This window comes from Somniosus microcephalus, chromosome 34 (assembly GCF_052327205.1).
Source record: "Somniosus microcephalus isolate GS21.2 chromosome 34, FLI_Smic_1.0, whole genome shotgun sequence".
NCBI lineage: Eukaryota > Metazoa > Chordata > Chondrichthyes > Squaliformes > Somniosidae > Somniosus > Somniosus microcephalus.
This window is the reverse complement of record NC_141020.1, coordinates 13430278-13457980: the sequence shown is the minus strand read 5'-3', so window position 1 is coordinate 13457980 and position 27703 is coordinate 13430278.

The following is a 27703-nucleotide window of genomic DNA, read 5'->3' as shown; positions in this document are numbered from 1 at the left end:
GTGTGTGGAACGGGATCGGACCGTTTCCCGACTCTACGCGGTGTGTGTGGAACGGGATCGGACCATTTCCCGACTGTAGGCGGTGTGTGTGGAACGGGATCGGACCATTTCCCGACTGTACGCGGTGTGTGTGGAACGGGATCCGGACCGTTTCCCGACAGTACACGGTGTGTGTGGAACGGGATCGGACCGTTTCCTGACTGTACGCGGTGTGTGGAACGGGATCGGACCGTTTCCCGACTGTACGCGGTGTGTGTGGAACGGGATCGGACCGTTTCCCGACTCTACGCGGTGTGTGTGGAACGGGATCGGACCATTTCCCGACTGTATGCGGTGTGTGTGGAACGGGATCGGACCGTTTCCCGACTGTACGCGGTGTGTGTGGAACGGGATCGGACCGTTTCCCGACTGTACGCGGTGTGTGAGGAACGGGATCGGACCGTTTCCTGACTCTACGCGGTGTGTGTGGAACGGGATCTGGACCGTTTCCTGACTCTACGCGGTGTGTGAGGAACGGGATCGGACCGTTTCCCGACTCTACGCGGTGTGTGTGGAACGGGATCGGACCGTTTCCCGACTGTACGCGGTGTGTGAGGAACAGGATCGGACCGTTTCCCGACTGTACGCGGTGTGTGTGGAACGGGATCCGTAGCGTTTCCCGACTCTACGCGGTGTGTGTGGAACGGGATCGGACCGTTTCCTGACTCTACGCAATGTGTGTGCAACGGGATCGGACCGTATCCTGACTCTACGCGGTGTGTGTGCAACGGGATCGGACTGTTTCCCGACTGTACGCGGTGTGTGTGGAACGGGATCGGACCATTTCCCGACTCTACGCGGTGCATGTGGAACGGGATCGGACCGTTTCCCGACTGTACGCGGTGTGTGTGGAATGGGATCGGACCATTTCCCGACTGTACGCGGTGTGTATGGAACGGGATTGGACCGTTTCCCGACTGTACGCGGTGTGTGGAACGGGATCGGACCGTTTCCCAACTCTACGCGGTGTGTTTGGAACGGGATCGGACCGTTTCCCGACTCTACGCGGTGTGTGAGGAACAGGATCGGACCGTTTCCCGCCTGTACGCGGTGTGTGTGGAACGGGATCGGACCGTTTCCCGACTCTACGCGGTGTGTTTGGAACGGGATCGGACCGTTTCCCGACTCTACGCGGTGTGTGTGGAATGGGATCGGACCGTTTCCCGACTCTATGTGGTGTGTCTGGAACGGGATTGGACCGTTTCCCGACTGTACACGGTGTGTGTGGAACGGGATCGGACCGTTTCCCGACTCTACGCGGTGTGTGTGGAACAGGATCCGGACCACTTCCCGACTGTAGGCGGTGTGTGTGGAATGGGATCGGACCGTTTCCCGACTGTATGCGGTGTGTGTGGAACGGGATCGGACCGTTTCCCGACTCTACGGGGTGTGTGTGGAACGGGATCGGACCGTTTCCCGACTCTACGCGGTGTGTGTGGAACGGGATCGGACCGTTTCCCGACTCTACGCGGTGTGTGTGGAACGGGATCGGACCGTTTCCCGACTGTACGCGGTGTGTGTGGAACGGGATCGGACCGTTTCCCAACTCTACGCGGTGTGTGTGGAACGGGATCGGACCGTTTCCCGACTGTACGCGGTGTGTGTGGAACAGGATCGGACCGTTTCCCGACTGTAGGCGGTGTGTGTGGAACGGGATCGGACCGTTTCCCGACTCTACGCGGTGTGTGTGGAACGGGATCGGACCATTTCCCGACTCTACGCGGTGTGTGTGGAACAGGATCGGACCGTTTCCCGACTCTACGCGGTGTGTGTGGAACGGGATCGGACCGCTTCCCGACTGTACGCGGTGTGTGGAACGGGATTGGACCGTTTCCCGACTGTACGCGGTGTGTGTGGAACGGGATCCGGACCGTTTCCCGACTGTACGCGGTGTGTGTGGAATGGGATCGGACCGTTTCCCGACTCTACGCGGTGTGTGTGGAACGGGATCGGTCCGTTTCCCGACTCTACGCGGTGTGTGTGGAACGGGATCGGACCATTTCCCGACTCTATGCGGTGTGTGTGGAACGGGATCGGACCGTTTCCCGACTGTACGCGGTGTGTGTGGAATGGGATCGGACCGTTTTCCGACTGTACGCGGTGTGTGAGGAAGAGGATCGGACCGTTTGCAGACTGTACGCGGTGTGTGTGGAACGGGATCGGACCGTTTCCTGACTCTACGCGGTGTGTGTGGAACGGGATCCGGACCGTTTCCCGACTCTTCGCGGTGTGTGAGGAACGGGATCGGACCGTTTCCCGACTCTACGTGGTGTGTGTGGAACGGGATCGGACCGTTTCCCGACTGTACGCGGTGTGTGTGGAACGGGATCCGTACCGTTTACCGACTCTACGCGGTGTGTGTGGAACGGGATCGGACCGTTTCCCGACTCTATGCGATGTGTGTGGAACGGGATCGGACCGTTTCCCGACTGTACGCGGTGTGTGAGGAACAGGATCGGACCGTTTCCCGACTCTACGCGGTGTGTGTGGAACGGGATCGGACCGTTTCCCGACTCTACGCGGTGTGTGTGGAACGGGATCGGACCATTTCCCGACTGTACGCGGTGTGTGTGGAACGGGATCGGACCGTTTCCCGACTGTACGCGGTGTGTGGAATGGGATCGGACCATTTCCCGACTGTACGCGGTGTGTGTGGAACGGGATCCGGACCGTTTCCCGACTCTACGTGGTGTGTGTGGAACGGGATCGGACCGTTTCCCGACTGTACGCGGTGTGTGAGGAACAGGATCAGACCGTTTCCCGACTCTACGCGGTGTGTGTGGAACGGGATCGGACCGTTTCCCGACTCTACGCGGTGTGTGTGGAACGGGATCGGACCATTTCCCGACTGTAGGCGGTGTGTGTGGAACGGGATCGGACCATTTCCCGACTGTACGCGGTGTGTGGAATGGGATCGGACCGTTTCCCGACTGTACGCGGTGTGTGTGGAACGGGATCCGGACCGTTTCCCGACAGTACGCGGTGTGTGTGGAACGGGATCGGACCGTTTCCTGACTGTACGCGGTGTGTGGAACGGGATCGGACCGTTTCCCGACTGTACGCGGTGTGTGTGGAACGGGATCGGACTGTTTCCCGACTCTACGCGGTGTGTGTGGAACGGGATCGGACCGTTTCCCGACTGTACGCGGTGTGTGTGGAACGGGATCGGACCGTTTCCCGACTGTACGCGGTGTGTGTGGAACGGGATCGGACCGTTTCCCGACTCTACGCGGTGTGTGTGGAACGGGATCGGACCGTTTCCCGACTCTACGCGGTGTGTGTGGAACGGGATCTGGACCGTTTCCTGACTCTACGCGGTGTGTGAGGAACGGGATCGGACCGTTTCCCGACTCTACGCGGTGTGTGTGGAACGGGATCGGACCGTTTCCCGACTGTACGCGGTGTGTGAGGAACAGCATCGGACCGTTTCCCGACTCTACGCGGTGTGTGAGGAACAGGATCGGACCGTTTCCCGACTCTATGTGGTGTGTGTGGAACGGGATCGGACCGTTTCCCGACTGTACGCGGTGTGTGTGGAACGGGATCCGTACCGTTTCCCGACTCTACGCGGTGTGTGTGGAACGGGATCGGACCGTTTCCCGACTCTACGTGGTGTGTGTGGAAGGGGATCGGACCGTTTCCCGACTGTACGCGGTGTGTGAGGAACAGGATCGGACCATTTCCCGACTCGACGCGGTGTGTGTGGAACGGGATCGGACCGTTTCCCGACTCTACGCGGTGTGTGTGGAACGGGATCCGGACCGTTTCCTGACTCTATGCGGTGTGTGTGGAACGGGATCGGACCGTTTCCCGACTGTACGCGGTGTGTGAGGAACAGGATCGGACCGTTTCCCGACTCTACGCGGTGTGTGTGGAACGGGATCGGACCGTTTCCCGACTCTACGCGGTGTGTGTGGAACGGGATCGGACCATTTCCCGACTGTAGGCGGTGTGTGTGGAACGGGATCGGACCATTTCCCGACTGTACGCGGTGTGTGTGGAACGGGATCCGGACCGTTTCCCGACAGTACGCGGTGTGTGTGGAACGGGATCGGACCGTTTCCTGACTGTACGCGGTGTGTGGAACGGGATCGGACCGTTTCCCGACTGTACGCGGTGTGTGTGGAACGGGATCGGACCGTTTCCCGACTCTACGCGGTGTGTGTGGAACGGGATCGGACCATTTCCCGACTGTATGCGGTGTGTGTGGAACGGGATCGGACCGTTTCCCGACTGTACGCGGCGTGTGTGGAACGGGATCGGACCGTTTCCCGACTGTACGCGGTGTGTGAGGAACGGGAGCGGACCGTTTCCTGACTCTACGCGGTGTGTGTGGAACGGGATCGGACCGTTTCCCGACTCTACGTGGTGTGTGTGGAAGGGGATCGGACCGTTTCCCAACTGTACGCGGTGTGTGAGGAACAGGATCGGACCATTTCCCGACTCGACGCGGTGTGTGTGGAACGGGATCGGACCGTTTCCCGACTCTACGCGGTGTGTGTGGAACGGGATCCGGACCGTTTCCTGACTCTACGCGGTGTGTGTGGAACGGGATCGGACCGTTTCCCGACTGTACGCGGTGTGTGAGGAACAGGATCGGACCGTTTCCCGACTCTACGCGGTGTGTGTGGAACGGGATCGGACCGTTTCCCGACTCTACGCGGTGTGTGTGGAACGGGATCGGACCATTTCCCGACTGTAGGCGGTGTGTGTGGAACGGGATCGGACCATTTCCCGACTGTACGCGGTGTGTGTGGAACGGGATCCGGACCGTTTCCCGACAGTACACGGTGTGTGTGGAACGGGATCGGACCGTTTTCCTGACTGTACGCGGTGTGTGGAACGGGATCGGACCGTTTCCCGACTGTACGCGGTGTGTGTGGAACGGGATCGGACCGTTTCCCGACTCTACGCGGTGTGTGTGGAACGGGATCGGACCATTTCCTGACTGTATGCGGTGTGTGTGGAACGGGATCGGACCGTTTCCCGACTGTACGCGGTGTGTGTGGAACGGGATCGGACCGTTTCCCGACTGTACGCGGTGTGTGAGGAACGGGATCGGACCGTTTCCTGACTCTACGCGGTGTGTGTGGAACGGGATCTGGACCGTTTCCTGACTCTACGCGGTGTGTGAGGAACGGGATCGGACCATTTCCCGACTCTACGCGGTGTGTGTGGAACGGGATCGGACCGTTTCCCGACTGTACGCGGTGTGTGAGGAACAGGATCGGACCGTTTCCCGACTGTACGCGGTGTGTGTGGAACGGGATCCGTAGCGTTTCCCGACTCTACGCGGTGTGTGTGGAACGGGATCGGACCGTTTCCTGACTCTACGCAGTGTGTGTGCAACGGGATCGGACCATATCCTGACTCTACGCGGTGTGTGTGCAACGGGATCGGACTGTTTCCCGACTGTACGCGGTGTGTGTGGAACGGGATCGGACCATTTCCCGACTCTACGCGGTGCATGTGGAATGGGATCGGACCATTTCCCGACTGTACGCGGTGTGTATGGAACGGGATTGGGACCGTTTCCCGACAGTACGCGGCGTGTGGAACGGGATCGGACCGTTTCCCAACTCTACGCGGTGTGTTTGGAACGGGATCGGACCGTTTCCCGACTCTACGCGGTGTGTGAGGAACAGGATCGGACCGTTTCCCGCCTGTACGCGGTGTGTGTGGAACGGGATCGGACCGTTTCCCGACTCTACGCGGTGTGTTTGGAATGGGATCGGACCGTTTCCCAACTCTACGCGGTGTGTGTGGAATGGGATCGGACCGTTTCCCGACTCTACGCGGTGTGTGTGGAATGGGATCCGGACCATTTCCCGACTCTACGCAGTGTGTGAGGAACGGGATCGGACCGTTTCCCGACTCTACGCGGTGTGTGTGGAACGGGATCGGACCATTTCCCGACTGTACGCGGTGTGTGAGGAACGGGATCGGACCGTTTCCCGACTCTACGCGGTGTGTGTGGAACGGGATCGGACCGTTTCCCGACTGTACGCGGTGTGTGTGGAACGGGATCGGACCGTTTCCCGACTCTACGCGTTGTGTGTGGAACGGGATCGGACCATTTCCTGACTCTACGCAGTGTGTGTGGAACGGGATCGGACCGTTTCCCGACTCTACGCGGTGTGTGTGGAACGGGATCGGTCCGTTTCCCGACTGTACGCGGTGTGTGTGGAACGGGATCGGACCGTTTCCCGACTCTACGCGGTGTGTGTGGAACGGGATCGGACCGTTTCCCGACTCTACGCGGTGTGTGTGGATCGGGATCGGACCGTTTCCCCACTGTACGCGGTGTGTGTGGAACGGGATCGGACCATTCCCCGACTCTACGCGGTGTGTGTGGAACGGGATCGGACCGTTTCCCGACTGTACGCGGTGTGTGAGGAACAGGATCGGACCGTTTGCCGACTGTACGCGGTGTGTGTGTGGAACGGGATCCGGACCGTTTCCCGACTCTACGCGGTGTGTGAGGAACAGGATCGGACCGTTTCCCGACTCTGTGTGGTGTGTGTGGAACGGGATCGGACCGTTTCCCGACAGTACGCGGTGTGTGTGGAACGGGATCCGTACCGTTTCCCGACTCTACGCGGTGTGTGTGGAACGGGATCGGACCGTTTCCCGACTCTACGTGGTGTGTGTGGAAGGGGATCGGACCGTTTCCCGACTGTACGCGGTGTGTGAGGAACAGGATCGGACCATTTCCCGACTCGACGCGGTGTGTGTGGAACGGGATCGGACCGTTTCCCAACTCTACGCGGTGCGTGTGGAACGGGATCCGGACCGTTTCCTGACTCTACACGGTGTGTGTGGAACGGGATCGGACCGTTTCCCGACTGTACGCGGTGTGTGAGGAACAGGATCGGACCGTTTCCCGACTCTACGCGGTGTGTGTGGAACGGGATCGGACCGTTTCCCGACGCTACGCGGTGTGTGTGGAACGGGATCGGACCGTTTCCCCACTGTACGCAGTGTGTGTGGAACGGGATCGGACCGTTCCCCGACTCTACGCGGTGTGTGTGGAACGGGATCGGACCGTTTCCCGACTGTACGCGGTGTGTGAGGAAGAGGATCGGACCGTTTGCAGACTGTACGCGGTGTGTGTGGAACGGGATCGGACCGTTTCCTGACTCTACGCGGTGTGTGTGGAACGGGATCCGGACCGTTTCCCGACTCTTCGCGGTGTGTGAGGAACGGGATCGGACCGTTTCCCGACTCTACGTGGTGTGTGTGGAACGGGATCCGACCGTTTCCCGACTGTACGCGGTGTGTGTGGAACGGGATCCGTACCGTTTACCGACTCTACGCGGTGTGTGTGGAACGGGATCGGACCGTTTCCCGACTCTACGCGGTGCATGTGGAACGGGATCGGACCGTTTCCCGACTGTACGCGGTGTGTGTGGAATGGGATCGGACCATTTCCCGACTGTACGCGGTGTGTATGGAACGGGATTGGACCGTTTCCCGACTGTACGCGGTGTGTGGAACGGGATCGGACCGTTTCCCAACTCTACGTGGTGTGTTTGGAACGGGATCGGACCGTTTCCCGACTCTACGTGGTGTGTGAGGAACAGGATCGGACCGTTTCCCGCCTGTACGCGGTGTGTGTGGAACGGGATCGGACCGTTTCCCGACTCTACGCGGTGTGTTTGGAACGGGATCGGACCGTTTCCCAACTCTACGCGGTGTGTGTGGAATGGGATCGGACCGTTTCCCGACTCTACGCGGTGTGTGTGGAATGGGATCCGGACCGTTTCCCGACTCTACGCGGTGTGTGAGGAACGGGATCGGACCGTTTCCCGACTCTACGCGGTGTGTGTGGAACGGGATCGGACCATTTCCCGACTGTACGCGGTGTGTGAGGAACGGGATCGGACCGTTTCCCGACTCTACGCGGTGTGTGTGGAACGGGATCGGACCGTTTCCCGACTGTACGCGGTGTGTGTGGAACGGGATCGGACCGTTTCCCGACTCTACGCGGTGTGTGTGGAACGGGATCGGACCATTTCCTGACTCTACGCGGTGTGTGTGGAACGGGATCGGACCGTTTCCCGACTCTACGCGGTGTGTGTGGAACGGGATCGGACCGTTTCCCGACTGTACGCGATGTGTGGATCGGGATTGGACCATTTCCCGACTGTACGCGGTGTGTGTGGAACGGGATCCGGACCGTTTCCCGACTGTACGCGGTGTGTGTGGAATGGGATCGGACCGTTTCCCGACTCTACGCGGTGTGTGTGGAATGGGATCGGTCCGTTTCCCGACTGTACGCGGTGTGTGTGGAACGGGATCGGACCGTTTCCCGACTCTACGCGGTGTGTGTGGAACGGGATCGGACCGTTTCCCGACTCTACGCGGTGTGTGTGGAACGGGATCGGACCATTTCCCCACTGTACGCGGTGTGTGTGGAACGGGATCGGACCATTCCCCGACTCTACGCGGTGTGTGTGGAACGGGATCGGACCGTTTCCCGACTGTACGCAGTGTGTGAGGAACAGGATCGGACCGTTTGCCGACTGTACGCGGTGTGTGTGGAACGGGATCGGACCGTTTCCCGACTCTACGTGGTGTGTGTGGAACGGGATCTGGACCGTTTCCCGACTCTACGCGGTGTGTGAGGAACAGGATCGGACCGTTTCCCGACTCTATGTGGTGTGTGTGGAACGGGATCGGACCGTTTCCCGACAGTACGCGGTGTGTGTGGAACGGGATCCGTACCGTTTCCCGACTCTACGCGGTGTGTGTGGAACGGGATCGGACCGTTTCCCGACTCTACGTGGTGTGTGTGGAAGGGGATCGGACCGTTTCCCGACTGTACGCGGTGTGTGAGGAACAGGATCGGACCATTTCCCGACTCGACGCGGTGTGTGTGGAACGGGATCGGACCGTTTCCCGACTCTACGCGGTGTGTGTGGAACGGGATCCGGACCGTTTCCTGACTCTACGCGGTGTGTGTGGAACGGGATCGGACCGTTTCCCGACTGTACGCGGTGTGTGAGGAACAGGATCGGACCGTTTCCCGACTCTACGCGGTGTGTGTGGAACGGGATCGGACCGTTTCCCGACTCTACGCGGTGTGTGTGGAACGGGATCGGACCATTTCCCGACTGTAGGCGGTGTGTGTGGAACGGGATCGGACCGTTTCCCGACTGTACGCGGTGTGTGGAATGGGATCGGACCGTTTCCCGACTGTACGCGGTGTGTGTGGAACGGGATCCGGACCGTTTCCCGACAGTACGCGGTGTGTGTGGAACGGGATCGGACCGTTTCCTGACTGTACGCAGTGTGTGGAACGGGATCGGACCGTTTCCCGACTGTACGCGGTGTGTGTGGAACGGGATCGGACCGTTTCCCGACTCTACGCGGTGTGTGTGGAATGGGATCGGACCGTTTCCCGACTGTACGCGGTGTGTGTGGAACGGGATCGGACCGTTTCCCGACTGTACGCGGTGTGTGTGGAACGGGATCGGACCGTTTCCCGACTCTACACGGTGTGTGTGGAACGGGATCGGACCGTCTCCCGACTGTACGCGGTGTGTGTGGAACGGGATCGGACCATTTCCCGACTGTACGCGGTGTGTGAGGAACGGGATCGGACCGTTTCCCGACTGTACGCGGTGTGTGTGGAACGGGATCGGACCGTTTCCCGACTCTACGCGGTGTGTGTGGAACGGGATCGGACCGTTTCCCGACTCTACGCGGTGTGTGTGGAACGGGATCTGGACCGTTTCCTGACTCTACGCGGTGTGTGAGGAACGGGATCGGACCGTTTCCCGACTCTACGCGGTGTGTGTGGAACGGGATCGGACCGTTTCCCGACTGTACGCGGTGTGTGAGGAACAGGATCGGACCGTTTCCCGACTGTACGCGGTGTGTGTGGAACGGGATCCGTTCCGTTTCCCGACTCTACGCGGTGTGTGTGGAACGGGATCGGACCGTTTCCTGACTCTACGCAGTGTGTGTGCAACGGGATCGGACCGTTTCCTGACTCTACGCGGTGTGTGTGCAACGGGATCGGACTGTTTCCCGACTGTACGCGGTGTGTGTGGAACGGGATCGGACCATTTCCCGACTCTACGCGGTGCGTGTGGAACGGGATCGGACCATTTCCCGACTGTACGCGGTGTGTGTGGAATGGGATCGGACCATTTCCCGACTGTACGCGGTGTGTGTGGAACGGGATCGGACCATTTCCCGACTGTACGCGGTGTGTGGAACGGGATCGGAACGTTTCCCGACTCTACGCGGTGTGTTTGGAACGGGATCGGACCGTTTCCCGACTCTACGCGGTGTGTGAGGAACAGGATCGGACCGTTTCCCGACTGTACGCGGTGTGTGTGGAACGGGATCGGACCGTTTCCCGACTCTACGCGGTGTGTTTGGAACGGGATCGGACCGTTTCCCGACTCTACGCGGTGTGTGTGGAACGGGATCGGACCGTTTCCCGACTCTATGCGGTGTGTGTGGAACGGGATCCGGACCGTTTCCCGACTCTACGCGGTGTGTGAGGAACGGGATCGGACCGTTTCCCGACTCTACGCGGTGTGTGTGGAACGGGATCGGACCATTTCCCGACTGTACGCGGTGTGTGAGGAACGGGATCGGACCGTTTCCCGACTCTCCGCGGTGTGTGTGGAACGGGATCGGACCATTTCCCGACTGTACGCGGTGTGTGTGGAACGGGATCGGACCGTTTCCCGACTCTACGCAGTGTGTGTGGAACGGGATCGGACCGTTTCCCGACTCTACGCGGTGAGTGTGGAACGGGATCGGACCATTTCCCGACTCTACGCGGTGTGTGTGGAACGGGATCGGACCGTTTCCCGACTGTACGTAGTGTGTGTGGAACGGGATCGGACCGTTTCCTGACTGTACGCGTTGTGTGTGGAACGGGATCGGACCGTTTCCTGACTTTACACGGTGCGTGTGGAACGGGATCGGACCGTTTCCCGACTGTACGTGGTGTGTGTGGAACGGGATCGGACCGTATCCCGACTGTACGCGGTGTGTGAGGAACAGGATCGGACCGTTTCCCGACTCTACGCGGAGCGTGTGGAACGGGATCGGACCGCGTTTCCCGACTCTACGCGGTGTGTGTGGAACGGGATCGGACCGTTTCCCGACTCTACGCGGTGTGTGTGGAACGGGATCGGACCGTTTCCCGACTCTACGCGGTGTGTGTGGAACGGGATCGGACCGTTTCCCGACTCTACGCGTTATGTGTGGAACGGGATCGGACCGTTTCCCGACTCTACGCGGTGTGTGTGGAACGGGATCGGACCGTTTCCCGACTCTACGCGGTGTGTGTGGAACGGGATCGGACCATTTCCCGACTCTACGCGGTGTGTGGAACGGGATCAGACCGTTTCCCGACTCTACGCGGTGTGTGTGGAACGGGATCGGACCGTTTCCCGACTCTACACGGTGTGTGTGGAACGGGATCGGACCGTTTCCCGACTGTACGCGTTGTGTGTGGAACGGGATCGGACCGTTTCCCGACTGTACGCGGTGTGTGTGGAACGGGATCGGACCGTTTCCCGACTGTACGCGGTGTGTGTGGAACGGGATCGGACCGTTTCCCGACTGTACGCGGTGTGTGTGGAACGGGATCGGACCGTTTCCCGACTCTACACGGTGTGTGTGGAATGGGATCGGACCGTTTCCCGACTCTACGCGGTGTTTGTGGAACGGGATCGGGACCGTTTCCCGATTGTACGCGGTGTGTGTGGAACAGGATCCGGACCGTTTCCCGACTCTACGCGGTGTGTGTGGAACAGGATCCGGACCGTTTCCCGACTGTATGCGGTGTGTGTGGAACGGGATCGGACCGTTTCCCGACTCTACACGGTGTGTGTGGAACGGGATCGGACCGTTTCCCAACTCTACGCGGTGTGTGTGGAACGGGATCGGGACCGTTTCCCGACTGTACGCGGTGTGTGTGGAACGGGATCGGACCGTTTCCCGACTCTACGCGGTGTGTGTGGAACGGGATCGGACCGTTTCCCGACTCTACGCGGTGTGTGTGGAACGGGATCGGACCGTTTCCCGACTCTACGGGGTGTGTGTGGAACGGGATCGGACCGTTTCCCGACTCTACGTGGTGTGTGTGGAACGGGATCGGACCGTTTCCCGACTGTACGCGGTGTGTGTGGAAGGGGATCAGACCGTTTCCCGACTCTACGCGGTGTGTGTGGAACAGGATCCGGACCGCTTCCCGACTGTATGCGGTGTGTGTGGAACGGGATCGGACCGTTTCCCGACTGTACGCGGTGTGTGTGGAACGGGATCGGACCGTTTCCCGACTCTACGGGGTGTGTGTGGAACGGGATCGGACCGTTTCCCGACTCTACGCGGTGTGTGTGGAACGGGATCGGACCGTTTCCCGACTCTACGCGGTGTGTGTGGAACGGGATCGGACCGTTTCCCGACTGTACGCGGTGTGTGTGGAACGGGATCGGACCGTTTCCCAACTCTACGCGGTGTGTGTGGAACGGGATCGGACCGTTTCCCGACTGTACGCGGTGTGTGTGGAACAGGATCGGACCGTTTCCCGAATGTAGGCGGTGTGTGTGGAACGGGATCGGACCATTTCCCGACTCTACGCGGTGTGTGTGGAACGGGATCGGACCGTTTCCCGACTCTACGTGGTGTGTGTGGAACGGGATCGGACCGTTTCCTGACTGTACGCGGTGTGTGGAACGGGATCGGACCGTTTCCCGACTCTACGCGGTGTGCGTGGAACGGGATCCGGACCGTTTCCCGACTGTACGCGGTGTGTGTGGAATGGGATCGGACCGTTTCCCGACTCTACGCGGTGTGTGTGGAACGGGATCGGTCCGTTTTCCGACTCTACGCGGTGTGTGTGGAACGGGATCGGACCGTTTCCCGACTCTACGCGGTGTGTGTGGAACGGGATCGGACCGTTCCCCGACTCTACGCGGTGTGTGTGGAACGGGATCGGACCGTTTCCCGACTGTACGCGGTGTGTGAGGAACAGGATCGGACCGTTTGCCGACTGTACGCGGTGTGTGTGGAACGGGATCGGACCGTTTCCTGACTCTACGCGGTGTGTGTGGAACGGGATCCGGACCGTTTCCCGACTCTACGCGGTGTGTGAGGAACGGGATCGGACCGTTTCCCGACTCTACGTGGTGTGTGTGGAACGGGATCGGACCGTTTCCCGACTGTACGCAGTGTGTGTGGAACGGGATCCGTACCATTTCCCGACTCTACGCGGTGTGTGTGGAACGGGAACGGACCGTTTCCCGACTCTACGCGGTGTGTGTGGAACGGGATCGGACCGTTTCCCGACTGTACGCGGTGTGTGAGGAACAGGATCGGACTGTTTCCCGACTGTACGCGGTGTGTGTGGAATGGGATCGGACCATTTCCCGACTGTACGCGGTGTGTATGGAACGGGATCGGACCGTTTCCCGACTGTACGCGGTGTGTGGAACAGGATCGGACCGTTTCCCGACTCTACGCGGTGTGTTTGGAACGGGATCGGACCGTTTCCCGACTCTACGCGGTGTGTGTGGAACGGGATCGGACCGTTTGCCGACTCTTCGCGGTGTGTGTGGAACGGGATCGGACCGTTTCCCGACTGTACGCGGTGTGTGTGGAACGGGATCGGACCGTTTCCCGACTCTACGCGGTGTGTGTGGAACGGGATCGGACCATTTCCCGACTCTACGCGGTGTGTGTGGAACGGGATCGGACCGTTTCCCGACTCTACGCGGTGTGTGTGGAACGGGATCGGACCGTTTCCCGACTGTACGCGATGTGTGGAACGGGATTGGACCGTTTCCCGACTCTACGCGGTGTGTGTGGAACGGGATCGGTCCGTTTCCCGACTCTACGCGGTGTGTGTGGAACGGGATCGGACCGTTTCCCGACTCTACGCGGTGTGTGTGGAATGGGATCCGGACCGTTTCCCGACTCTACGCGGTGTGTGAGGAACGGGATCGGACCGTTTCCCGACTCTACGCGGTGTGTGTGGAACGGGATCGGACCGTTTCCCGACTGTACGCGGTGTGTGTGGAATGGGATCGGACCGTTTCCCGACTGTACGCGGTGTGTGTGGAACGGGATCCGGACCGTTTGCCGACTGTACGCGGTGTGTGTGGAACGTGATCGGACCGTTTCCCGACTCTACGCGGTGTGTGTGGAACGGGATCCGGACCGTTTCCCGACTCTACGCGGTGTGTGAGGAACGGGATCGGACCGTTTCCCGACTCTATGTGGTGTGTGTGGAACGGGATCGGACCGTTTCCCGACTGTACGCGGTGTGTGTGGAACGGGATCCGTACCGTTTCCCGACTCTACGCGGTGTGTGTGGAACGGGATCGGACCGTTTCCCAACTCTACGCGGTGTGTGTGGAAGGGGATCGGACCGTTTCCCGACTGTACGCGGTGTGTGAGGAACAGGATCGGACCGTTTCCCGACTCTACGCGGTGTGTGTGGAACGGGATCGGACCGTTTCCCGACTCTACGCGGTGTGTGTGGAACGGGATCGGACCATTTCCCGACTGTACGCGGTGTGTGTGGAACGGGATCGGACCGTTTCCCGACTGTACGCGGTGTGTGGAATGGGATCGGACCGTTTCCCGACTGTGCGCGGTGTGTGTGGAACGGGATCCGGACCGTTTCCCGACTCTACGCGGTGTGTGTGGAACGGGATCGGACCGTTTCCCGACTCTACGCGGTGTGTGTGGAACGGGATCGGACCATTTCCCGACTGTAGGCGGTGTGTGTGGAACGGGATCGGACCGTTTCCCGACTGTACGCGGTGTGTGGAATGGGATCGGACCGTTTCCCGTCTGTCCGCGGTGTGTGTGGAACGGGATCCGGACCGTTTCCCGACAGTACGCGGTGTGTGTGGAACGGGATCGGACCGTTTCCTGACTGTACGCGGTGTGTGGAACGGGATCGGACCGTTTCCCGACTGTACGCGTTGTGTGTGGAACGGGATCGGACCGTTTCCCGACTCTACGCGGTGTGTGTGGAACGGGATTGGACCGTTTCCCGACTGTACGCGGTGTGTGTGGAACGGGATCGGACCGTTTCCCGACTGTACGCGGTGTGTGTGGAACGGGATCGGACCGTTTCCCGACTCTACACGGTGTGTGTGGAACGGGATCGGACCGTCTCCCGACTGTACGCGGTGTGTGTGGAACGGGATCGGACCATTTCCCGACTGTACGCTGTGTGTGAGGAACGGGATCGGACCGTTTCCCGACTGTACGCGGTGTGTGTGGAGCGGGATCGGACCGTTTCCCGACTCTACGCGGTGTGTGTGGAACGGGATCGGACCGTTTCCCGACTCTACGCGGTGTGTGTGGAACGGGATCGGGACCATTTCCCGACTGTACGCGGTGTGTGTGGAACGGGATCGGACCGTTTCCCGACTCTACGCGGTGTGTGTGGAACGGGATCGGACCGTTTCCCGACTCTACGCGGTGTGTGTGGAACGGGATCGGACCGTTTCCCGACTCTACGGGGTGTGTGTGGAACGGGATCGGACCGTTTCCCGACTCTACGTGGTGTGTGTGGAACGGGATCGGACCGTTTCCCGACTGTACGCGGTGTGTGTGGAAGGGGATCAGACCGTTTCCCGACTCTACGCGGTGTGTGTGGAACAGGATCCGGACCGCTTCCCGACTGTATGCGGTGTGTGTGGAACGGGATCGGACCGTTTCCCGACTGTACGCGGTGTGTGTGGAACGGGATCGGACCGTTTCCCGACTCTACGGGGTGTGTGTGGAACGGGATCGGACCGTTTCCCGACTCTACGCGGTGTGTGTGGAACGGGATCGGACCGTTTCCCGACTCTACGCGGTGTGTGTGGAACGGGATCGGACCGTTTCCCGACTGTACGCGGTGTGTGTGGAACGGGATCGGACCGTTTCCCAACTCTACGCGGTGTGTGTGGAACGGGATCGGACCGTTTCCCGACTGTACGCGGTGTGTGTGGAACAGGATCGGACCGTTTCCCGAATGTAGGCGGTGTGTGTGGAACGGGATCGGACCATTTCCCGACTCTACGCGGTGTGTGTGGAACGGGATCGGACCGTTTCCCGACTCTACGTGGTGTGTGTGGAACGGGATTGGACCGTTTCCTGACTGTACGCGGTGTGTGGAACGGGATCGGACCGTTTCCCGACTCTACGCGGTGTGCGTGGAACGGGATCCGGACCGTTTCCCGACTGTACGCGGTGTGTGTGGAATGGGATCGGACCGTTTCCCGACTCTACGCGGTGTGTGTGGAACGGGATCGGTCCGTTTTCCGACTCTACGCGGTGTGTGTGGAACGGGATCGGACCGTTTCCCGACTCTACGCGGTGTGTGTGGAACGGGATCGGACCGTTCCCCGACTCTACGCGGTGTGTGTGGAACGGGATCGGACCGTTTCCCGACTGTACGCGGTGTGTGAGGAACAGGATCGGACCGTTTGCCGACTGTACGCGGTGTGTGTGGAACGGGATCGGACCGTTTCCTGACTCTACGCGGTGTGTGTGGAACGGGATCCGGACCGTTTCCCGACTCTACGCGGTGTGTGAGGAACGGGATTGGACCGTTTCCCGACTCTACGTGGTGTGTGTGGAACGGGATCGGACCGTTTCCCGACTGTACGCAGTGTGTGTGGAACGGGATCCGTACCATTTCCCGACTCTACGCGGTGTGTGTGGAACGGGATCGGACCGTTTCCCGACTCTACGCGGTGTGTGTGGAACGGGATCGGACCGTTTCCCGACTGTACGCGGTGTGTGAGGAACAGGATCGGACTGTTTCCCGACTGTACGCGGTGTGTGTGGAACGGGATCGGACCATTTCCCGACTGTACGCGGTGTGTATGGAACGGGATCGGACCGTTTCCCGACTGTACGCGGTGTGTGGAACAGGATCGGACCGTTTCCCGACTCTACGCGGTGTGTTTGGAACGGGATCGGACCGTTTCCCGACTCTACGCGGTGTGTGTGGAACGGGATCGGACCGTTTGCCGACTCTACGCGGTGTGTGTGGAACGGGATCGGACCGTTTCCCGACTGTACGCGGTGTGTGTGGAACGGGATCGGACCGTTTCCCGACTGTACGCGATGTGTGGAACGGGATTGGACCGTTTCCCGACTCTACGCGGTGTGTGTGGAACGGGATCGGTCCGTTTCCCGACTCTACGCGGTGTGTGTGGAACGGGATCGGACCGTTTCCCGACTCTACGCGGTGTGTGTGGAATGGGATCGGACCGTTCCCCGACTCTACGCGGTGTGTGTGGAACGGGATCCGGACCGTTTCCCGACTCTACGCGGTGTGTGAGGAACGGGATCGGACCATTTCCCGACTCTATGTGGTGTGTATGGAACGGGATCGGACCGTTTCCCGACTGTACGCGGTGTGTGTGGAACGGGATCCGTACCGTTTCCCGACTCTACGCGGTGTGTGTGGAACGGGATCGGACCGTTTCCCGACTCTACGCGGTGTGTGTGGAAGGGGATCGGACCGTTTCCCGACTGTACGCGGTGTGTGAGGAACAGGATCGGACCGTTTCCCGACTCTACGCGGTGTGTGTGGAACGGGATCGGACCGTTTCCCGACTCTACGCGGTGTGTGTGGAACGGGATCGGACCGTTTCCCGACTGTACGCGGTGTGCGTGGAACGGGATCGGACCGTTTCCCGACTGTACGCGGTGTGTGGAATGGGATCGGACCGTTTCCCGACTGTACGCGGTGTGTGTGGAACGGGATCCGGACCGTTTGCCGACTGTACGCGGTGTGTGTGGAACGGGATCCGGACCGTTTCCCGACTCTACGCGGTGTGTGAGGAACGGGATCGGACCGTTTCCCGACTCTATGTGGTGTGTGTGGAACGGGATCGGACCGTTTCCCGACTGTACGCGGTGTGTGTGGAACGGGATCCGTACCGTTTCCCGACTCTACGCGGTGTGTGTGGAACGGGATCGGACCGTTTCCCAACTCTACGCGGTGTGTGTGGAAGGGGATCGGACCGTTTCCCGACTGTACGCGGTGTGTGAGGAACAGGATCGGACCGTTTCCCGACTCTACGCGGTGTGTGTGGAACGGGATCGGACCGTTTCCCGACTCTACGCGGTGTGTGTGGAACGGGATCGGACCATTTCCCGACTGTACGCGGTGTGTGTGGAACGGGATCGGACCGTTTCCCGACTGTACGCGGTGTGTGGAATGGGATCGGACCGTTTCCCGACTGTGCGCGGTGTGTGTGGAACGGGATCCGGACCGTTTCCCGACTCTACGCGGTGTGTGTGGAACGGGATCGGACCGTTTCCCGACTCTACGCGGTGTGTGTGGAACGGGATCGGACCATTTCCCGACTGTAGGCGGTGTGTGTGGAACGGGATCGGACCGTTTCCCGACTGTACGCGGTGTGTGGAATGGGATCGGACCGTTTCCCGTCTGTCCGCGGTGTGTGTGGAACGGGATCCGGACCGTTTCCCGACAGTACGCGGTGTGTGTGGAACGGGATCGGACCGTTTCCTGACTGTACGCGGTGTGTGGAACGGGATCGGACCGTTTCCCGACTGTACGCGTTGTGTGTGGAACGGGATCGGACCGTTTCCCGACTCTACGCGGTGTGTGTGGAACGGGATTGGACCGTTTCCCGACTGTACGCGGTGTGTGTGGAACGGGATCGGACCGTTTCCCGACTGTACGCGGTGTGTGTGGAACGGGATCGGACCGTTTCCCGACTCTACACGGTGTGTGTGGAACGGGATCGGACCGTCTCCCGACTGTACGCGGTGTGTGTGGAACGGGATCGGACCATTTCCCGACTGTACGCTGTGTGTGAGGAACGGGATCGGACCGTTTCCCGACTGTACGCGGTGTGTGTGGAGCGGGATCGGACCGTTTCCCGACTCTACGCGGTGTGTGTGGAACGGGATCGGACCGTTTCCCGACTCTACGCGGTGTGTGTGGAACGGGATCTGGACCGTTTCCTGACTCTACGCGGTGTGTGAGGAACGGGATCGGACCGTTTCCCGACTATACGCGGTGTGTGTGGAACGGGATCGGACCGTTTCCCGACTGTACGTGGTGTGTGAGGAACAGGATCGGACCGTTTCCCGACTGTACGCGGTGTGTGTGGAACGGGATCCGTACCGTTTCCCGACTCTACGCGGTGTGTGTGGAACGGGATCGGACCGTTTCCTGACTCTACGCAGTGTGTGTGCAACGGGATCGGACCATTTCCTGACTCTACGCGGTGTGTGTGCAACGGGATCGGACCGTTTCCCGACTGTACGCGGTGTGTGAGGAACAGGATGGGACCGTTTCCCGACTCTACGCGGTGTGTGTGGAACGGGATCAGACCGTTTCCTGCCTCTACGCGGTGTGTGTGGAACGGGATCGGACCATTTCCCGACTGTACGCGGTGTGTGTGGAACGGGATCGGACCGTTTCCCGACTGTACGCGGTGTGTGGAATGGGATCGGACCGTTTCCCGACTGTACGTGGTGTGTGTGGAGCGGGATCCGGACCGTTTCCCGACTCTACGCGGTGTGTGTGGAACGGGATCGGACCGTTTCCCGACTGTACGCGGTGTGTGAGGAACAGGATCGGACCGTTTCCCGACTCTACGCGGTGTGTGTGGAACGGGATCGGACCGTTTCCCGACTCTACGCGGTGTGTGTGGAACGGGATCGGACCATTTCCCGACTGTAGGCGGTGTGTGTGGAACGGGATCGGACCGTTTCCCGACTGTACGCGGTGTGTGGAATGGGATCAGACCGTTTCCCGTCTGTACGCGGTGTGTGTGGAACGGGATCCGGACCGTTTCCCGACAGTACGCGGTGTGTGTGGAACGGGATCGGACCGTTTCCTGACTGTACGCGGTGTGTGGAACGGGATCGGACCGTTTCCCGACTGTACGCGGTGTGTGTGGAACGGGATCGGACCGTTTCCCGACTCTACGCGGTGTGTGTGGAACGGGATCGGACCGTTTCCCGACTCTACGCGGTGTGTGTGGAACGGGATCGGACCGTTTCCCGACTGTATGCGGTGTGTGTGGAACGGGATCGGACCGTTTCCCGACTCTACATGGTGTGTGTGGAACAGGATCGGACCGTCTCCCGACTGTACGCGGTGTGTGTGGAACGGGATCGGACCATTTCCCGACTGTACGCGGTGTGTGAGGAACGGGATCGGACCGTTTCCCGACTGTACGCGGTGTGTGTGGAACGGGATCGGACCGTTTCCCGACTCTACGCGGTGTGTGTGGAACGGGATCGGACCGTTTCCCGACTTTACGCGGTGTGTGTGGAACGGGATATGGACCGTTTCCTGACTCTACGCGGTGTGTGAGGAACGGGATCGGACCGTTTCCCGACTATACGCGGTGTGTGTGGAACGGGATCGGACCGTTTTCCGACTGTACGCGGTGTGTGAGGAAAAGGATCGGACCGTTTCCTGACTGTACGCGTTGTGTGTGGAACGGGATCCGTACCGTTTCCCGACTCTACGCGGTGTTTGTGGAACGGGATCGGACCGTTTCCTGACTCTACGCAGTGTGTGTGCAACGGGATCGGACCGTTTCCTGACTCTACGCGGTGTGTGTGCAACAGGATCGGACAGTTTTTCCTGACTGTAGGCGGTGTGTGTGGAACGGGATCGGACCGTTTCCCGACTGTACGCGGTGTGTGTGGAACGGGATCGGACCGTTTCCCGACTCTACGCGGTGCGTGTGGAACGGGATCGGACCGTTTCCCGACTGTACGCGGTGTGTGTGGAATGGGATCGGACCGTTTCCCGACTGTACGCGGTGTGTGTGGAACGGGATCGGACCGTTTCCCGACTGTACGCGGTGTGTGGAACGGGATCGGACCGTTTCCCAACTGTACGCGGTGTGTGTGGAACAGGATCGGACCGTTTCCCGACTCTACGCGGTGCGTGTGGAACGGGATCGGACCGTTTCCCGACTCTACGCGGTGTGTGAGGAACGGGATCGGACCGTTTCCCGACTCTACGTGGTGTGTGTGGAACGGGATCGGACCGTTTCCCGACTGTACGCGGTGTGTGTGGAACGGGATCCGTACCGTTTACCGACTCTACGCGGTGTGTGTGGAACGGGATCGGACCGTTTCCCGACTCTATGCGGTGTGTGTGGAACGGGATCGGACCGTTTCCCGACGCGGTGTGTGTGGAACGGGATCGGACCGTTTCCCGACTCTACGCGGTGTGTGTGGAACGGGATCGGACCATTTCCCGACTGTACGCGGTGTGTGTGGAACGGGATCGGACCGTTTCCCGACTGTACGCGGTGTGTGGAATGGGATCGGACCATTTCCCGACTGTACGCGGTGTGTGTGGAACGGGATCCGGACCGTTTCCCGACTCTACGCGGTGTGTGTGGAACGGGATCGGACCGTTTCCCGACTGTACGCGGTGTGTGAGGAACAGGATCAGACCGTTTCCCGACTCTACGCGGTGTGTGTGGAACGGGATCGGACCGTTTCCCGACTCTACGCGGTGTGTGTGGAACGGGATCGGACCATTTCCCGACTGTAGGCGGTGTGTGTGGAACGGGATCGGACCGTTTCCCGACTGTACGCGGTGTGTGGAATGGGATCGGACCGTTTCCCGACTGTACGCGGTGTGTGTGGAACGGGATCCGGACCGTTTCCCAACAGTACGCGGTGTGTGTGGAACGGGATCGGACCGTTTCCTGACTGTACGCGGTGTGTGGAACGGGATCGGACCGTTTCCCGACTGTACGCGGTGTGTGTGGAACGGGATCGGACTGTTTCCCGACTCTACGCGGTGTGTGTGGAACGGGATCGGACCGTTTCCCGACTGTACGCGGTGTGTGTGGAACGGGATCGGACCGTTTCCCGACTGTACGCGGTGTGTGTGGAACGGGATCGGACCGTTTCCCGACTCTACACGGTGTGTGTGGAACGGGATCGGACCGTCTCCCGACTGTACGCGGTGTGTGTGGAACGGGATCGGACCATTTCCCGACTGTACGCGGTGTGTGAGGAACGGGATCGGACCGTTTCCCGACTGTACGCGGTGTGTGTGGAACGGGATCGGACCGTTTCCCGACTCTACGCGGTGTGTGTGGAACGGGATCGGACCGTTTCCCGACTCTACGCGGTGTGTGTGGAACGGGATCTGGACCGTTTCCTGACTCTACGCGGTGTGTGAGGAACAGCATCGGACCGTTTCCCGACTCTACGCGGTGTGTGAGGAACAGGATCGGACCATTTCCCGACTCTATGTGGTGTGTGTGGAACGGGATCGGACCGTTTCCCGACTGTACGCGGTGTGTGTGGAACGGGATCCGTACCGTTTCCCGACTCTACGCGGTGTGTGTGGAACGGGATCGGACCGTTTCCCGACTCTACGTGGTGTGTGTGGAAGGGGATCGGACCGTTTCCCGACTGTACGCGGTGTGTGAGGAACAGGATCGGACCATTTCCCGACTCGACGCGGTGTGTGTGGAACGGGATCGGACCGTTTCCCGACTCTACGCGGTGTGTGTGGAACGGGATCCGGACCGTTTCCTGACTCTACGCGGTGTGTGTGGAACGGGATCGGACCGTTTCCCGACTGTACGCTGTGTGTGAGGAACAGGATCGGACCGTTTCCCGACTCTACGCGGTGTGTGTGGAACGGGATCGGACCGTTTCCCGACTCTACGCGGTGTGTGTGGAACGGGATCGGACCATTTCCCGACTGTAGGCGGTGTGTGTGGAACGGGATCGGACCGTTTCCCGACTGTACGTTGTGTGTGGAATGGGATCGGACCGTTTCCCGACTGTACGCGGTGTGTGTGGAACGGGATCCGGACCGTTTCCCGACAGTACGCGGTGTGTGTGGAACGGGATCGGACCGTTTCCTGACTGTACGCGGTGTGTGGAACGGGATCGGACCGTTTCCCGACTGTACGCGGTGTGTGTGGAACGGGATCGGACCGTTTCCCGACTCTACGCGGTGTGTGTGGAACGGGATCGGACCGTTTCCCGACTGTACGCGGTGTGTGTGGAACGGGATCGGACCGTTTCCCGACTGTACGCGGTGTGTGTGGAACGGGATCGGACCGTTTCCCGACTCTACACGGTGTGTGTGGAACGGGATCGGACCGTCCCCCGACTGTACGCGGTGTGTGTGGAACGGGATCGGACCATTTCCCGACTGTATGCGGTGTGTGAGGAACGGGATCGGACCGTTTCCCGACTGTACGCGGTGTGTGTGGAACGGGATCGGACCGTTTCCCGACTCTACGCGGTGTGTGTGGAACGGGATCGGACCGTTTCCCGACTCTACGCGGTGTGTGTGGAACGGGATCTGGACCGTTTCCTGACTCTACGCGGTGTGTGAGGAACGGGATCGGACCATTTCCCGACTCTACGTGGTGTGTGTGGAACGGGATCGGACCATTTCCCGACTGTACGCGGTGTGTGAGGAACAGGATCGGACCGTTTCCCGACTGTACGCGGTGTGTGTGGAACGGGATCCGTAGCGTTTCCCGACTCTACGCGGTGTGTGTGGAACGGGATCGGACCGTTTCCTGACTCTACGCAGTGTGTGTGCAACGGGATCGGACCGTTTCCTGACTCTACGCGGTGTGTGTGCAACGGGATCGGACTGTTTTCCGACTGTACGCGGTGTGTGTGGAACGGGATCGGACCATTTCCCGACTCTACGCGGTGCATGTGGAACGGGATCGGACCGTTTCCCGACTGTACGCGGTGTGTGTGGAATGGGATCGGACCATTTCCCGACTGTACGCGGTGTGTATGGAACGGGATCGGACCGTTTCCCGACTGTACGCGGTGTGTGGAACGGGATCGGACCGTTTCCCAACTCTACGCGGTGTGTTTGGAACGGGATCGGACCGTTTCCCGACTCTACGCGGTGTGTGAGGAACGGGATCGGACCGTTTCCCGACTCTACGCGGTGTGTTTGGAACGGGATCGGACCGTTTCCCGACTCTACGCGGTGTGTGTGGAATGGGATCGGACCGTTTCCCGACTCTACGCGGTGTGTGTGGAATGGGATCCGGACCGTTTCCCGACTGTACGCAGTGTGTGAGGAACGGGATCGGACCGTTTCCCGACTCTACGCGGTGTGTGTGGAACGGGATCGGACCATTTCCCGACTGTACGCGGTGTGTGAGGAACGGGATCGGACCGTTTCCCGACTCTACGCGGTGTGTGTGGAACGGGATCGGACCGTTTCCCGACTGTACGCGGTGTGTGAGGAACAGGATCGGACTGTTTCCCGACTGTACGCGGTGTGTGTGGAATGGGATCGGACCATTTCCCGACTGTACGCGGTGTGTATGGAACGGGATCGGACCGTTTCCCGACTGTACGCGGTGTGTGGAACAGGATCGGACCGTTTCCCGACTCTACGCGGTGTGTTTGGAACGGGATCGGACCGTTTCCCGACTCTACGCGGTGTGTGTGGAACGGGATCGGACCGTTTGCCGACTCTACGCGGTGTGTGTGGAACGGGATCGGACCGTTTCCCGACTGTACGCGGTGTGTGTGGAACGGGATCGGACCGTTTCCCGACTGTACGCGGTGTGTGTGGAACGGGATCGGACCATTTCCCGACTGTACGCGGTGTGTGAGGAACGGGATCGGACCGTTTCCCGACTGTACGCGGTGTGTGTGGAACGGGATCGGACCGTTTCCCGACTCTACGCGGTGTGTGTGGAACGGGATCGGACCGTTTCCCGACTCTACGCGGTGTGTGTGGAACGGGATCTGGACCGTTTCCTGACTCTACGCGGTGTGTGAGGAACAGCATCGGACCGTTTCCCGACTCTACGCGGTGTGTGAGGAACAGGATCGGACCGTTTCCCGACTCTATGTGGTGTGTGTGGAACGGGATCGGACCGTTTCCCGACTGTACGCGGTGTGTGTGGAACGGGATCCGTACCGTTTCCCGACTCTACGCGGTGTGTGTGGAACGGGATCGGACCGTTTCCCGACTCTACGTGGTGTGTGTGGAAGGGGATCGGACCGTTTCCCGACTGTACGCGGTGTGTGAGGAACAGGATCGGACCATTTCCCGACTCGACGCGGTGTGTGTGGAACGGGATCGGACCGTTTCCCGACTCTACGCGGTGTGTGTGGAACGGGATCCGGACCGTTTCCTGACTCTACGCGGTGTGTGTGGAACGGGATCGGACCGTTTCCCGACTGTACGCTGTGTGTGAGGAACAGGATCGGACCGTTTCCCGACTCTACGCGGTGTGTGTGGAACGGGATCGGACCGTTTCCCGACTCTACGCGGTGTGTGTGGAACGGGATCGGACCATTTCCCGACTGTAGGCGGTGTGTGTGGAACGGGATCGGACCGTTTCCCGACTGTACGTTGTGTGTGGAATGGGATCGGACCGTTTCCCGACTGTACGCGGTGTGTGTGGAACGGGATCCGGACCGTTTCCCGACAGTACGCGGTGTGTGTGGAACGGGATCGGACCGTTTCCTGACTGTACGCGGTGTGTGGAACGGGATCGGACCGTTTCCCGACTGTACGCGGTGTGTGTGGAACGGGATCGGACCGTTTCCCGACTCTACGCGGTGTGTGTGGAACGGGATCGGACCGTTTCCCGACTGTACGCGGTGTGTGTGGAACGGGATCGGACCGTTTCCCGACTGTACGCGGTGTGTGTGGAACGGGATCGGACCGTTTCCCGACTCTACACGGTGTGTGTGGAACGGGATCGGACCGTCCCCCGACTGTACGCGGTGTGTGTGGAACGGGATCGGACCATTTCCCGACTGTATGCGGTGTGTGAGGAACGGGATCGGACCGTTTCCCGACTGTACGCGGTGTGTGTGGAACGGGATCGGACCGTTTCCCGACTCTACGCGGTGTGTGTGGAACGGGATCGGACCGTTTCCCGACTCTACGCGGTGTGTGTGGAACGGGATCTGGACCGTTTCCTGACTCTACGCGGTGTGTGAGGAACGGGATCGGACCATTTCCCGACTCTACGTGGTGTGTGTGGAACGGGATCGGACCATTTCCCGACTGTACGCGGTGTGTGAGGAACAGGATCGGACCGTTTCCCGACTGTACGCGGTGTGTGTGGAACGGGATCCGTAGCGTTTCCCGACTCTACGCGGTGTGTGTGGAACGGGATCGGACCGTTTCCTGACTCTACGCAGTGTGTGTGCAACGGGATCGGACCGTTTCCTGACTCTACGCGGTGTGTGTGCAACGGGATCGGACTGTTTTCCGACTGTACGCGGTGTGTGTGGAACGGGATCGGACCATTTCCCGACTCTACGCGGTGCATGTGGAACGGGATCGGACCGTTTCCCGACTGTACGCGGTGTGTGTGGAATGGGATCGGACCATTTCCCGACTGTACGCGGTGTGTATGGAACGGGATCGGACCGTTTCCCGACTGTACGCGGTGTGTGGAACGGGATCGGACCGTTTCCCAACTCTACGCGGTGTGTTTGGAACGGGATCGGACCGTTTCCCGACTCTACGCGGTGTGTGAGGAACGGGATCGGACCGTTTCCCGACTCTACGCGGTGTGTTTGGAACGGGATCGGACCGTTTCCCGACTCTACGCGGTGTGTGTGGAATGGGATCGGACCGTTTCCCGACTCTACGCGGTGTGTGTGGAATGGGATCCGGACCGTTTCCCGACTGTACGCAGTGTGTGAGGAACGGGATCGGACCGTTTCCCGACTCTACGCGGTGTGTGTGGAACGGGATCGGACCATTTCCCGACTGTACGCGGTGTGTGAGGAACGGGATCGGACCATTTCCCGACTCTACGCGGTGTGTGTGGAACGGGATCGGACCGTTTCCCGACTGTACGCGGTGTGTGTGGAACGGGATCGGACCGTTTCCCGACTCTACGCGGTGTGTGTGGAACGGGATCGGACCATTTCCTGACTCTACGCGGTGTGTGTGGAACGGGATCGGACCGTTTCCCGACTCTACGCGGTGTGTGAGGAACGGGATCGGACCGTTTCCCGACTCTACGTGGTGTGTGTGGAACGGGATCGGACCGTTTCCCGACTGTACGCAGTGTGTGTGGAACGGGATCCGTACCATTTCCCGACTCTACGCGGTGTGTGTGGAACGGGATCGGACCGTTTCCCGACTCTACGCGGTGTGTGTGGAACGGGATCGGACCGTTTCCCGACTGTACGCGGTGTGTGAGGAACAGGATCGGACTGTTTCCCGACTGTACGCGGTGTGTGTGGAATGGGATCGGACCATTTCCCGACTGTACGCGGTGTGTATGGAACGGGATCGGACCGTTTCCCGACTGTACGCGGTGTGTGGAACAGGATCGGACCGTTTCCCGACTCTACGCGGTGTGTTTGGAACGGGATCGGACCGTTTCCCGACTCTACGCGGTGTGTGTGGAACGGGATCGGACCGTTTGCCGACTCTACGCGGTGTGTGTGGAACGGGATCGGACCGTTTCCCGACTGTACGCGGTGTGTGTGGAACGGGATCGGACCGTTTCCCGACTCTACGCGGTGTGTGTGGAACGGGATCGGACCATTTCCCGACTCTACGCGGTGTGTGTGGAACGGGATCGGACCGTTTCCCGACTCTACGCGGTGTGTGTGGAACGGGATCGGACCGTTTCCCGACTGTACGCGATGTGTGGAACGGGATTGGACCGTTTCC